This window comes from Balaenoptera acutorostrata, chromosome 5 (genome assembly GCF_949987535.1).
Source record: "Balaenoptera acutorostrata chromosome 5, mBalAcu1.1, whole genome shotgun sequence".
NCBI lineage: Eukaryota > Metazoa > Chordata > Mammalia > Artiodactyla > Balaenopteridae > Balaenoptera > Balaenoptera acutorostrata.
In genome coordinates this window covers 90,288,978-90,303,014 of record NC_080068.1, presented here as the reverse complement: position 1 = coordinate 90,303,014, position 14,037 = coordinate 90,288,978, and the positions used below count along the sequence as shown (strand labels likewise).

The window sequence follows — 14,037 nt, the reverse complement described above, 5'->3', positions numbered from 1 at the left end:
ACATTAATTAGAAACATGTCAATAATTTCAATTTGCCCTTAATGGGAGAGGATTATGTAAGGCTGTTAAACCAGGAGATGGGGATCACTGGCGTCATTCTAGAGGCTTTCTACCACAACATTAAATATTCCTCCACCTTGTTTACTTCAGGACAATGGTTATGGATGTAGAAAGTGATTATTCTCTGTCTCTCACTGGAGGAAAACAATAATCTTTACAAAGTAGATGCCATTTATTTAGGGAAGGTAAATTCCAGCTCTCCCTTGAAATATGTGAAATATTGGTAATTTCAATGACTTTAGAGGACTGTGGATGTATGAAAATCAGTTACCAAATAACATCAAGGGTATAAAGGAGAAGCAAAGATGGGCCACCTTAAGTCTTGTTTGTTGGCTACAGGTAGCTTGTGATCATAGTTTATCAATCTTCTCTTTGTGCAGAAGTCACATGAAAACTCGTATCTTTCAGCTTGATTATTACAGTAGCTTCTTCATATACTAGGCATGGTGACGAAGGCTGTTATTTTGGACCAAATAGCTAAGTGGACACAATTGTCTCTGTGCCCTCTTTCTTTTTCTGGTATTCCCAACATGTCTGCCAACTCCCGCTGGCAAGAAAAGATACGAAACCAGTAACTTGGAGGCACATCAAAGTATTAGCTCATCCAATGGTATTTGCATTTTAAGCCTGGCTTTGTGGCATGAAAAGCTTCGTGGACGGATGAAGGAATTTCAGTAAACAGGTGGGAATGGTGTTTTCTCTCCAGAGGGAGCCTGCAGAGGGAAAAAGCCTCAGTTCACACGTAGTAGGAATTACCTGCCCTTCTTAAAGGTAAAGTCCTATTTCTCGTTCCAACCAGGTGTCATGGAGCAGTGTGCCGAGTTGAAGGTCATTACGTTTCTGCGGCACAGCAGATACAACCTCTGTTTCCTGGTGTTTAGCTCTTACGCATTGTGAAGGAGAGAAGGAAGGGACAGTAAATATTGAGTTGCTGGAGAAGAGCTCTATTCTTTCTTTTATTCAACTGAGTGAAGATTCCTGAGAGACAGAAATTGTGGCAAATAGTGAATAAGGTGAGTTTGGCGATGGGGCTAGGACGGAAGGAAATTGACAAAAATTGTGTGCTGTGCTTTTCATAATTTTCTTTATTTTTTATTCTTGAAGAGTAAATATTATTATTTCTAGTTTTTAAATGAGAAAACTTGTGCTTAGAAAAATTGGGTCATTTTCTCCCTCCTTAAAATGAGGATAACGCTAGCCTTTCCCTCGTAGGGTTGTTGTGAGGATTAATTGGATGAACACCTGGAAGTGTTGGATAAATGCTTGTGTTGTTCTCATTACTATTATTGCTGTTTGACAAAGTCACATACTTAGGAATTAGCAGGGTAAGAATATGAACCAAGATACCTTATTCAACCTTTTCTGCTTCCTCTAAAATAAATAATTCGATAGTTCATGACGGGAGGTTGATTCAGGTGGGTGAGAGAGCAAGGAAGGAAGGGAAAGAATTGCAAGTAGTAGAGGAAAGAGGCTGTGAGACGGTTTATGTGACAAGAGCAGATGAAGGGTGTGGGAGTTGATGTAGGCAGACATGAATTGCTGGAGGGTTTTAAAGTCAACTGTGATTTATTTGAATTTGATATGATATTGAATGTCAAGGGAGGATGTTGGGAGGGTGCATTATTTGGTCAAAGCAGGGGTGGGAAAAAAGTGTTACGGGTGACATTCTCAGCTATTAATAAAGAAGGGAGGGCAGAGGACAAGAGGCTTCTTTTAAAAATAAACCGAGACCTGGAATAGGAGGGAATAGCAGGCAGATGATACCTTAGAATGGGTCAGATAAACACTGGGCTGCAAAATGCTGCCTCAGTTCTTGGCCATTGTTACCCCTAGACTTAAGAGTCTATGATGGGTTCCATTGAGATAATTGGCACCTGCAGACGATACCTGAGCACTGTGGGAATGAGTGGTTTTGCATGGAGGCAGAAATCCAGTGAGACTTGCCAACACATCTTCTGGGTTTTATATTTGCCATTAATGAGGACCAAATGAAGTGTGGGTTCCTGCAAAAGGCTGCACAGATGAGGTTTGCAGAATTACAAAAGTAGAATTACCCACAGAGGCAGGGTGATTGCCAGCCTGAAATTGTGGTGAAAATCTCTGGAATTCATGGCTTCATGACTCGCATTGGGGCCAAGATGGATTAATGTAAATTAGAGGCAGTGGAAAGTGCTGTGATGGTGAGGAGGATGCCTGTAGCGACAGAGGGTTCTAGTCTTGAAGGGACCTTCAAACTAAGCTACAGGTTTGGGTTTTGTTTAGTGGAAGAGAGAAGTGAATGCTATGCTTCTGTTCTCTTCTCTGTGTAGTGGAGAAATGCCCACTCCAGTGGGATGAGAAGAGGTGTTGTCCCCTGTTTGCATGTACTAACTGTGTTCCTTTCAAGGGAGATACCACCTTCTTTCAGCAGGGTCACAATTTCTTGTGACCTTGATACTTCATGGGAAGAAGTATTACATTCACCCGAGGCTTCCTGAGAGTCTACCAGATTCAGTAGGTGATCTCCCTCCCCAACCCTCAGTCCCACTCAATTTCTGAGCTCATCAGACCTGGGTAGGAAATGTATCAGCAACCTCAGCTTCTCTACCTGGTAGGATCTGGAACGCAACTTGCTGCTTTGGACACAGATCATAAGCATAAAGGATAAGCCCTCCCTCACTCCCTCTGAGAGACCTGTTTGTTGTATTGCCGGCCTCTGACTGGGAGTCCTGTGAATCAACAGATCATCAGGAACCTGCTCTAACCACCAACACTATTTTTAGTGGAAGCATTTGTTTTGTTACTTGCTACCTTATTGGATCCTTTCAGATATTGGCAACTGCTTGAGTCATCTTATTTCATGTATATTTTCTCAGTTCTTGACACTCCAATTTAGGCTTTCTTGCCAGCTGCAGGGTTCAGATTGTAGAAGTCCCATACTCTGAAGGCAGCAGAGCCCCCTGGAGGTAAGAAGAGAATGGCAAGGGATGGGAATCGCCTACCTCGGGCTTCCCAGTCTCTTCCACATCATGATAATACTTGCACTGCTCAGGCACACAGGGATAAATGAACTAATCTTGCTGGAGGTTCTGGCCTCCCAGGCTCCACCCTTGAGGACCAAAGGGATTAAGATTCTGTTAGGTTTCACACTGGTTAAGAAGTTGTAAAACTAATATAATGTTATATGTCAATTATATCTTGATTAAAAAAAAGTTGTGGTCTATCTGATCATGGACAACATTATATTTATTTGAGGGACGTAGCCTAAGTCAGGAAACAATTTTCTCTCAGTGAGCATTTATAGTTTGGGGACTATGATGGTCTCTCTCTCTCTGTTCTGATCACCACTGCCTACTTTGTCTGAACCAATCTTGCTTAGTTCATTCTTCTTCCTCTTGCTTCTTTAATTCTCTGTTCTCTCCCTCAGCCAACTCCTCACCTATACTCCAATTTTTAGTCCATTTCTACCAGTTTCCCTCACCTGGAATGTTCTCTGTAAACGCATCTTGATCTCCTAGGGGAGCAGCATGTGGTGTGCTTTGGCCCAGTTGAAAGAGCAAAGGATTTTGAGTTAGATTACCCAAAATTTGAATCTCAGTTCTGCCACTTATTAGCTTAATGACCTTGGGCAAATTACCTGTATAATGGAATAATACAATGTCTAAAAGAGATGATATAGTTAAAATGGTAGACATAGCTCAATAAATATCTGCTATTGTTAATTATTTATCTTTCTGTCACTAGTTAGCACTGTGTTGGACTATAGTTATTATGCAACCTCTGACAGTGTTTCTTTACTTACATCAGGGATTAGGAGTGTATTTACATTTATGTAATTCTAACAACTGCAGTGACCTAGTATTATGTGCCAATCACAGCACAATAGAAGCCATACATCAGGAGAGCAACAAACATGGGCCTAATGATACCAGCAATAACCTGAAAGGAGGGAGGAATTGGAAAATATCTAATAAAGTTATGTGAGAACTCAAAACTGTGTGTTAGTCTGTTTGGGCTGCTATAACACAACACCATAGTCTGGGTGGCTTAAACAACAGAAATTTAGTTTTCACAGCTTTGGAGGCCAAGAGGTCAAAGATCAAGGCAATGGTAGATATGATACCTGATGAGAACCCTCTTCTTAGTTTGCAGAGAGCCATCTTCTCACTGTGTTCTCACATGGTGAAGGGAGAAGACAGAGAGAGAGACATCATCTTTCTCATGTTTCTTCATAAAAAGGCACCAGTCTCATTTATTAGGGCTCCACCCTTTTGACCTAATTATGTCCCAAAGATCCCATCTCCAAATATCATCACACTGGGAATTTAGGCTTCACTGTATGATTTTTTTGTGGGGGGAGCAAACATTCAGTCCATAGCAAACTGAAATGATAGTTTCAGCTGTAAAGCATGCTGGGAACTCAATAGCAGACAGCCCAGAAAGAAGAAGAAGTTGGGACCAGGTGGGATTAGGGTTAGTGAAAATTTGTCAGTATCTAAGCAGTGTGGAAACACAACTGATTTTTGTATATTAATTTCACATCCTGTAACTTTACTGAAGTTTGTTTATTAGTTCTAATAGTTTTTTCAGTAGAGTCTTTGGGGTTTTCTATATAGAATATCATGTCATCTGCAAATAAAGACAGTTTTCTTTCTTTCTTTCTGATTTGGATACCTTTTATTTTTTTTTCTTACCTAATTGCTCTGGCTAGGACTTCTGGTAATATGTTGAATAAAAGTGGTGAGAGTGAGCATCCTTTTCTTATTCGTGATCTTAGAGGACCATTGAGCATGGTATTAGTTGTGGGCTTGTCATATACAGCCTTTATTATGTTAAAGTGTGCTCCCTCTATACCCAGTTTGTTGAGAGCTTTTATCATGAGTGGATCTTGTCATACGATCAGTTAATTTACAACAAAGGAACCAAGAATATACAATGGGGAAAAGATAGTCTCTTTGATAAATGGTGCTGGGAAAATGGGACAGTCACATGCAAAGGAATAAACCTGGACCACTCTCTTACACCATACACAAAAATCAACTCAAAATGGATTAAAGACTTGAGCATAAGATCTGGAAACCATAAAACTTCTAGAAGAAAGCACAGGGGCTAATCTCCTTGACATTGGTCTTGGCAATGAGTTTTTGGATTTGACACCAAAAAGCAAAGGTGACAAAAGCAAAAATAAACAAGTGGGACTACATCAAACTAAAAAGCTTCTGCACAGTGGAGAAAACCATCAACAAAATGAAAAGGAAACCTATGGCATGGGAGAAAATATTTGCAAATAACATATCTGATAAGAGGTTAATATCCAAAATATATAAAGAACTCATACAACTCAATAGCAAAAAAAGCCAAACAATCCAAGTAAAAATGGGTAGAGGGACTAAATAAACATTTTTCCAAAGAAGACATACAAAAGGTCAACAGGTACATGAAAAGGTGATCAGCATTACTAATCATCAGGGAAATGCAAATTAAAACCACAATGAGACATCTCCTCACAGTTGTCAGAATGGCTACCGTCAAAAAGACAAGAGACAACAAGTTTTAATGAGGTTTTGGAGAAAATGGAGCCCTGTGCACTGTCAATGAGAATGTAAATTGGTGCAGCCAGTATGAAAAGCACCATGGAGGTTTCTCAAAAACTTAAAACATTGAACTACCATATGATCCAGAAATCCTACTTCTGGGTCTATATCCAAAGGAAATAAAAACCGGATCTCAAAGAGATAACTGCACCCCTGTGTTCATTGCAGCATTATTCACAATAGCCAACATATGGAAACACCCTAAGTATCCATCAGTGGACGAATGGATAAGAAAGGTGTATATATTCAGTGGAATTTATTCAGCCATAAAAAAGAAGGAAACACTGTCGTTTATGACAACATGGATGAACCTTGAGGGCATTATGCTAAATGAAATGAGCCAGACAGAGAAAGACAAATACTGCATGGTATCACTCATATGTGGAATCTTAAAAGAAAAAAAAAGTCAAAAACTCATAGAAACAGAGAGTAAAAAGTGGTTGCCAGAGGATGGTGGGTGAGGGAAATAGGGGAGGATTGGTAAAAGGGTACAAATTTTTCAGCTATAAAATGAATAAGGCCTGGGGCTTTAATATATAACATGATGACTATAGTTGGTAACACTATATATCTATGTCTTATATTACACATTATTACATAACTTATTATGTGATATTTTACTATACATAAGTTGTATTATCTAATTAAAATTTTCTAAGAGAGTTGAATTTAAATGTTCTCACCAAAAAAAAAAAAACCCCTCAAAACCAAAAAAACACAAGATGGATATGTTAATTAAAAAGATGGTGGAATCCTTTCAAAATGTATATTTATATCATATTTATGTATGTATCTCATGTCACCATGATGTATACTTTAAATATCTTACAATTTTATTTGTCAATTACACATTAATAAAGCTGGAAACAGTCCAATTCCTTATTGCTACATCAAACTGTTTCCTTGGCAGCAGCTGAGCCATCAGAAATTAGTTAAATTATGTCCAATGAACTCTGTTTGAAAATGTAGGGGAGGAGGTAATACACTTTAGGCATATTTAAACAAAAAGCTGACACTTAATCATGTAAGTTTCAGTTATCTGGATAAATCACTTAGGTGGACTAGACAGATAGAAAAAAGGAGCCACTGTAATGCTGTGTCATATCAGGTGCACTCTAAGCAATAACATCAAATATTGAATATTCACTTTTAATCTTGTCCCTCGAGTGGTGACATCAGCCTTTTGCTTCTCTTTCTCGGTAGGGATCTGTTCACAGTGTCCTGGATCTTTGCAGAATCTCTCAGCTTGTTGTTCAGACCCCAAATTTACTTTGTTTCCCCAGTTTGTGGGCTTTGAGGTTATGATGCTTTTTCTTAAAACAATATTAAGGATGTTAAGATTTCAGTAACTGAAGTTTCAGAAACTGAAGTTTCAGTAACTGAAGATCCAGATATGGGTTTTCTGTAGCATGATGAGAATGCCTTTAAAATCAATCTGTGAGAGTTGATCAACTGTGTCAACTACAAGTTTATAGATACTTATTCTGAATTTTTTATCTGATATCAGAAGTTGGTCACTTGTCTTCTCTTAACCTCCTTTTTCCCCTTAAGTTGTATACTTTTCCCCTGGCATAACATCAATTTCTTCAGCATTGCAATTTTGATTTGTCCATGAAATAAACATCTGTGGTCCTCTACGTAATGCTCTGGAATATTTTTTTCCTTTTGTATAAAATGCTTTGATTGTTTCTGAAATCATTCTGAGGATCTTTAATGTGTCCATTCCATTTGCCCTTAGATTCTTAGATAATTTTCTGAAAACACAAAAAGTAAGGATGGTTACCAACTTACAATTTAATCTTAAATTCTGCTGAGACATATTCTAAAGAGTATTTCTCTTGGTTGTTAAAATAACAGAGCATAATATTTTAAAAACAGCCACTTTGCCTTTGAATTCATTTTGTGTTTGTGTTTGAACCATTTTCCAATTCCTCCCTTCCTTCTTCACTTTTCCTTCCTTCCTTCTTTCCTTCCTTCCTTCCTTCCTTCCTCCCTTCTACAAATAGTTATCAAATACCCACGTGTGGCAAATCCTGTTCTAGGGGCTGGTGTGTTTCATAAGAACAAGGATGTCAGTGTGGCTGGAGCAGAGTAAAGAGGTGATGGTAGGAGGTGAGGCTATAGAGGTGGAGAGGTGACAGGGATCAAGATTCTGCAGGGCCTTAGAGGCCGTTGTAAAAATGTCACCTTTTGTTCTGATGAGATGGGGGCCATTGTAGGGTTTGAGCAGAAGAGTGACATCATCCAGTTTACAGGATCACTCTGGTAGTGTGTTGAGAATAGACTATAGAGGGAAGAAAGATAGAAGCCGGAAACCTAGCTAGGGGACTTACATAATAATCTAAGCCAAAAGTGATGCTTCTTGGACCAGGGTGTAGATAGTGAGAAGTGGTCAGACGCTGGATGTATTTTGAAGGTAGAATCAACAGGATTTGCAGGTAGAGTAGACATGATGAGGAGAGTAGATGAGGAAAAGACAGGAGTCAGGGATGATTCCAAGGAGTCTGATCTGAATAACCCCCCAAAAAGAAAAGAGTTGCTATTATGAGGCAGGAAGAATGAAGTTCAGTTTTTGACAGGTTGGGTTAGGGGTGCCTATTAGGTGTCTAGGTGGAGATGTTTTATTCTACACAGTTTAATTTAAAACTCTAGAATTGATGGTTGAGTTTGGATTGAAGATAGACATCTGGGAGACTTCCATCTATAGTTGGTCTTTAAAACCATGAGAATAACTGAGATTTCTAAAGTGACTGGTGACAGGGAAGAGTTTGGAGGGCTGGGCTATGGGCACCTGCGTTTGGAGAGTAGGGAGATGAGGAGAAACCAGCCAAAAAGAAGTGAGTAAGTGAAGAAAATGTTTCCAGGGAGACAGTAATAAACTATGCCACATCCTGCCCTTAGATACATTAAGATGAGGACTGAGAGCTGCCTCTTGGATGCGGAAATGTGGGGGATTGGTAGCATCAAGAAGAAAAGACAGTTTCATTGAGCTGTTTTGCTGGAAAGAGGTGCAGAGAGGGTGGTTGGAGAAAGATGAGAATTCAAGGTAAATTGATATTTAACTAATGTCATCAAAATGAACGGCAAGGGAAGGCGGCAATCTGAGTGACCCAGAGTATCTTAACTGCCTTTCATTTTGTCCGAGAAGACTGAATATCCTGTTCGCTCTTTATTAATCTTCTGAGATTTACCCATCATCAAACTTGGACTTTCAGGTCTAGAAACTTTTGTGATGAAGGGATTTTGCTAAGGGAACATCTCTGTGGTTAATTAGACTATTAGGGCTCAATCTAATCAGAACCCTGATAAGAAGCATTAAATATGTTTCAGCTATTTTGACTGATTTTTAAATTAAGTTATTAATTCATTTGTTCAAAATATTTATTAAGCACCCACTATGTATGTGTGAGTGAATTGCTAAGGACAGAAAGATGAGTGTGGAGTAACCTTTATTTACAAATTAATTAATTAATTAACTTATTTTTGGCTGCGTTGGGTCTTCGTTGCTGCGCGCGGGCTTTAGTTTCAGTGAGCGGTGCGTGGGCTTCTCGTTCCGGTGGCTTCTCTTGTTGCGGAGCACGGGCTCCAGGCCCTCGGGCTTCAGTATTTGTGGCACGTGGCCTCAGCAGTTGTGGCTCGCGGGCTGTAGAACGCAGGCTTAGCAGCTGTGGCGCACAGGCCCAGCCGCTCCGTGGCATGTGGGATCCTCCCGGACCAGGCCTCGAACCCGTGTCCCCTGAATTGGCAGGCGGACTCCTAACCATTGCGTCACCAGGGAAGCCCACTTGGAGTAATCTTGAAGATATGATAAGCACATAAACCAATAATGACAGTACAAATTGATTTGGGCTACAATGGAGGGACTTTCAAAGTGTTGTAGTAATGGTAAACAGCAGAACCCAGCAGGACTAGCTGGAAGATTTATAAGGCCACTAAAAGGAGAAAGGGGATTTAGACCTCCAAGAGAGGGTTGAGCTGGATAATGTTGAGAGGTCCTTGAAAATTTGAACTTCATGAAATCAGTGAATGCAGTCCTCTCTCTGGGCAAGAAGAGCTGGGCTCACATGTCTGTGGGAAAATATTTATCAGGATACAAGGCAAGAGAGGTTGTGCCCCTCTGTGTGTGTTAACATGGCTGGAGAAGGTCAACTGATGCCCTAAGACCAGCTCAGCAATGGTTCCCCCTCAGCCCTCCATCCCTTACAAGAAGGAGCTTAAGGTCTGTTGCACAAATCAGCTGGTGAGTTAAATGCCAGCCAGATCCAGCCAGCTGTGTTTACACTCAAAGAGGAGTGGAAACTCTCATTTCATGAAATGGAAACAAATGTTATGTCTAAGGATACCTTCAAACCAAAATTTTAAACTTTAATCACTCTCCATGTCCCAAAAAACATTCTTTTTAAAGCAATGTAGATCAAAGTTAAACATGACAGATAAAGACAATGATAAAAAAACATCAATTAAAGTTGAGATTGACTGTGAAAGAGTTAAGGACACGTTGGCTAGGGAGAAAAACTCCGAGGTGCCTCCTTTCCCTTCCCTTCTGCCCTAAGCATGTACTTATTTTGTTTAATGGTGAATTCAGGGCTCAGTGTTTAATGCTGGTCGACAGCAACATGAATCAGATTTGAAGCAGGGTTTAAGGAGATAGTTATTATACATGGCTGAGCCCAGAGGGAAAGCCAGGATAACTGTGGTGATTTGAAAGGATGCAGATCTGGGTAATGATTTACCATTTTTTCCTTGTGGTATGCTAAGAGCTCAGGACCTGGCAATTACTTCTTTGGACAACCACAATCACAACAGCACTACAATTACAGGATGAAGAAGAGTTAACTTTTTGTAGGGAACTTAATATATGTTTGACATCAAGCTACATACTTATCATGAATTATCTCACTGAGTCCTCATAACACATTTTCAATGTAAGTAATATTGCTATTCATACTTTATAGATGAGGAAATTGAGCATCAGAGAGGTCAAATGGAGCGGGGATTTGAATCCAGGTGTGTTTGGCTCAGTCTCTACGCTACAAAGTTATCTGTGTCCACGATGCATCTTGCCTGTTACTCTGTAAACCCCTTTCAGTGGAATTGCATCTAGTTGACCCTGATAACCCTGTGATGCCTACCTACCACTGTGTCTTGCAGGTAGTAAGTTTGTTGGATGAATGAATGAATGAATAGAGCCTGTATCAAAAATTACACTTTCCCTTAAGAACTAGTATCTTGTAATTTCTAAAGTAGCATTTTATTTGTAACAAACTCTTGGAAAACGGCAATAATAAAGTAATAAACAACCCACTATCTAAAATATTAGTTTCGACATCATCTTATTTATTTTCAATATTGCTGTAAGATTCCTCATTTAAAAAGGAAAAAGTCTCATTAAGCAAGAATCTTAAAACAAGCAGTGTGCAATGTATTTGTGTGTATGTGTGTATATATATATATATATATATATATATATATATTTCTTCCATGTGGTAATGCTTTGTGCACTTAATTTTTATCTCTAACACAGAATTAAATTGTTTAGTGACCTGAAAAATTAAAATTTTCTCTGTATCCAGAAAAAAAGGATCATTTCTGGACTGAGTGTGAATAAATGTTCCCTGGTTAGCACTTTAGTTCTTCACCAGTCTAATGTCAGAGATTTGTATTTTGTGGATTAATTATTAGTCTAGGCAAAGACTATGTGCTGTCATGCTTCACAATCAATACTCGGACTGTTTTGAAAGAAAGATAATTTGGTGTTTTGAAACGGAGATAATTTTGTGTTTTCTGGATCATTCTTCAGGGATAAAAATAAAGTGGAGAATATGCACTTCTCATCTTTATTGCAGTGGAGACAGCAGTTGATTAATTAAGTTGTCACCCAACTGTAAACAACCTATGTCAGTTATTTTACAACTTTAATAAAGTTTTTAGAAATTTACATCAAAATTTTAATCAACATTACATGGATTATTTATAATACCCAGATAGTATCTGTGTGTTGTATTTATAAGCATTGGGCATGGTACAGAATTTCAACCTTGATTCTTTATTAAATTTTAATTCTCAAACTTAACTCCTCTAGGTGAGCACAGAGAGGAAATAACAAAGTTCTTGTCTTTGGACAAGACAAAGAAATTCTTATTTTGGAAATGATAGTGCTCCCCAGACCTGTTAGGGCCTCTTGGAGCCCAGTAGGAATGCCTCACGGGAGTCCCCCAAGTCCTCCATGACTTTGACACTTGCTTTCTATTTTTGCCTGTTGAATTGCTGAGTTTACCAATATTCCTATATACTCAGTATTGTCCCAGCTAACTAGGGGTAAAAGTACTTTACAAAACCCACCAAATACCTTGGAGGAAATAGATTATCCAAAGTCAAAGGATGATGGGGGAGAAACGCAGAAAACAGCAGGAGGGGATTGAGGAGGTGGAGGAAGATATCTGACACATAAAAAATTCATGCTGAGCCTTCCTAAGCTGCTCAAATGAAGAGTGATCAAGGCAAAACTAATGTCTTCGTGTCATTTAGAGGAGGAAAGACATACTTTTTAGAGCATACTTTTTATTCTGAGAATATATGTGAAGGGAGGGGAAAATGGGGAATGCAATTAAAATAACATTTTTTTTCAGCATGTGCTGTTTAGATTGGCACTCATATTAATTCAAAAAGGGGAAGATTATCATCAAATATTTAGCATCCTTTTGTGTAATATAACAACTTCAGTAAACAGTCTCTAACTTTTTGGAGTTATCTTTCTAAGGCAGAATTAAGATACCATAGGCAGAAATCTGACCATTTAAAGACAGGGACAGTATTCTCTGTGGCTTGAGATAAGCAAAATAAACAAATCTCTTCTTATGCAGGAGCTGGGTTTGCTAGTTTGAAAAGCAGAACTTTCAAAGCCTGAATGTATCACAGGCATGCTTCCCACAGGATAATTGTTCTATTCATTTTAAAATAGCTTTGGATGACTGAGGCCCCTTTGCAAAGGATTATTGATACCTTGGTAAATATTGAAGAGCCAGAAAAGTGTTTCTCAAATTTGCCAATGGGCAAATGGTTTTACTTTTGGATTAAATGGTGAATGTGCTTCTTAAAAGAGTGCAACATGAATAATGTTTTTGCTCTTTGTCTAATTTAACTGATTAGTAACCACCAAGTGCTTTAAGGATATAACCATTCCTTCAAATTTCCCCTGAGGACGTTGCCTGTACACTGGCAACTAGTGGGTCACATCGCCCTGGAGATATATTTTGTTTGGCTTACAAAGGGCTCTTGTTGATTTTTTTAAAAAAACAAACCAACATTTAAAAATTGGGAAATTGTATCTAAATACCTAGATTTATGCCTTGTCTTGAAAAATATGGCCATACCATATTTTCACATAGGCACAACTTAGTTGAAGTTAAGAAATGGCTGCCTTTTTTGTTACCCAAATTCTTCGGTTTCCTGATATTTTTAAATATTTTAATCGTTTTGCTCTTCTAAGAAGACTTTGGAGACATTCTTTTTCTTCTTAATTGCTTCCTCATCTCCATAAAATTTTAATACTATGGATATGCTATGTATCTGTTTAGGTACTGTGGTCCCTTGGAGGATCACAAACTGCTGTGATATTTAAGGATTTTGTGTTCTTAAGAACCAATTTTTGCCCCCTTGGGAATGATATCACCTCGTGGAACACACGTGCCGCTCTAAACCCTATGGTTCTTCAACACGGAGCCTGAATATGTTTAGTGGGACTGAAAATAAAATATATATGACAAAATTGGAACACCATAATCCTATACCACCTCTACTTTACTACTTTATGTTCCTGGCCCATGTGGACATTTATGTTTGCAGTCTCTGATCTATTTGGAATAAAAATAATCTCTGAGACCTCTAAGGGCTTTGAAAGCAGGCCACTTGCCTGAGATGCCTGAGCTAGATAGCTATGGGCTTCTATCTTGAGCTGTGGAGTGGCCATTTTCTTCAATGATTTCCTTAGGTGAATGCAAGACAGGTGCTTTTTAATTCAGAAAAGAAATAATTGAGAATGTGTCCTGATCTTGATCTAGTGAATTTCTTTACTTAACTGGTAGGTGTTTGTGCTCAACAAATATTGATTGAAACTTACTCTAATGCTAGGTCACGACACCAATGAAACACTGCATCGTAAACCAAGCACAGCGATGAATTTGATCTTGAGAATCTTCTTCTGGTTCTCCAGTCTAACCATTGAGTGTTTGGTAAGAGTTATTAATTAGCGACTTAAAATAACCAACATTTAAATGCTGAAAATAGAAGTATTAGTAAAAGTAGGAGGCGTCTACTAATTCACTGATCATTGGTGATGGTTAGTAGGCTGAAGCAATTTGTCTGTGATATGTTCTTCCTTGCAAATGAAGCTTGTATGTTTGTT

At 38.7% G+C, this 14,037-nt stretch overlaps 1 long non-coding RNA gene across 1 annotated transcript in view; it reads left to right on the top strand.

Moving 5' to 3' along the window:
• Positions 1-691: 691 nt before the first annotated feature.
• The window catches only part of LOC103009836 (uncharacterized), a 156,642-nt gene continuing 143,296 nt past the window's right edge, over positions 692-14,037 (top strand). The window contains exons 1-2 of the long non-coding RNA XR_449834.1: positions 692-742; positions 860-1,073. This is a non-coding gene — a long non-coding RNA (uncharacterized LOC103009836). The remainder of the gene's footprint in view (positions 743-859; positions 1,074-14,037) is intronic.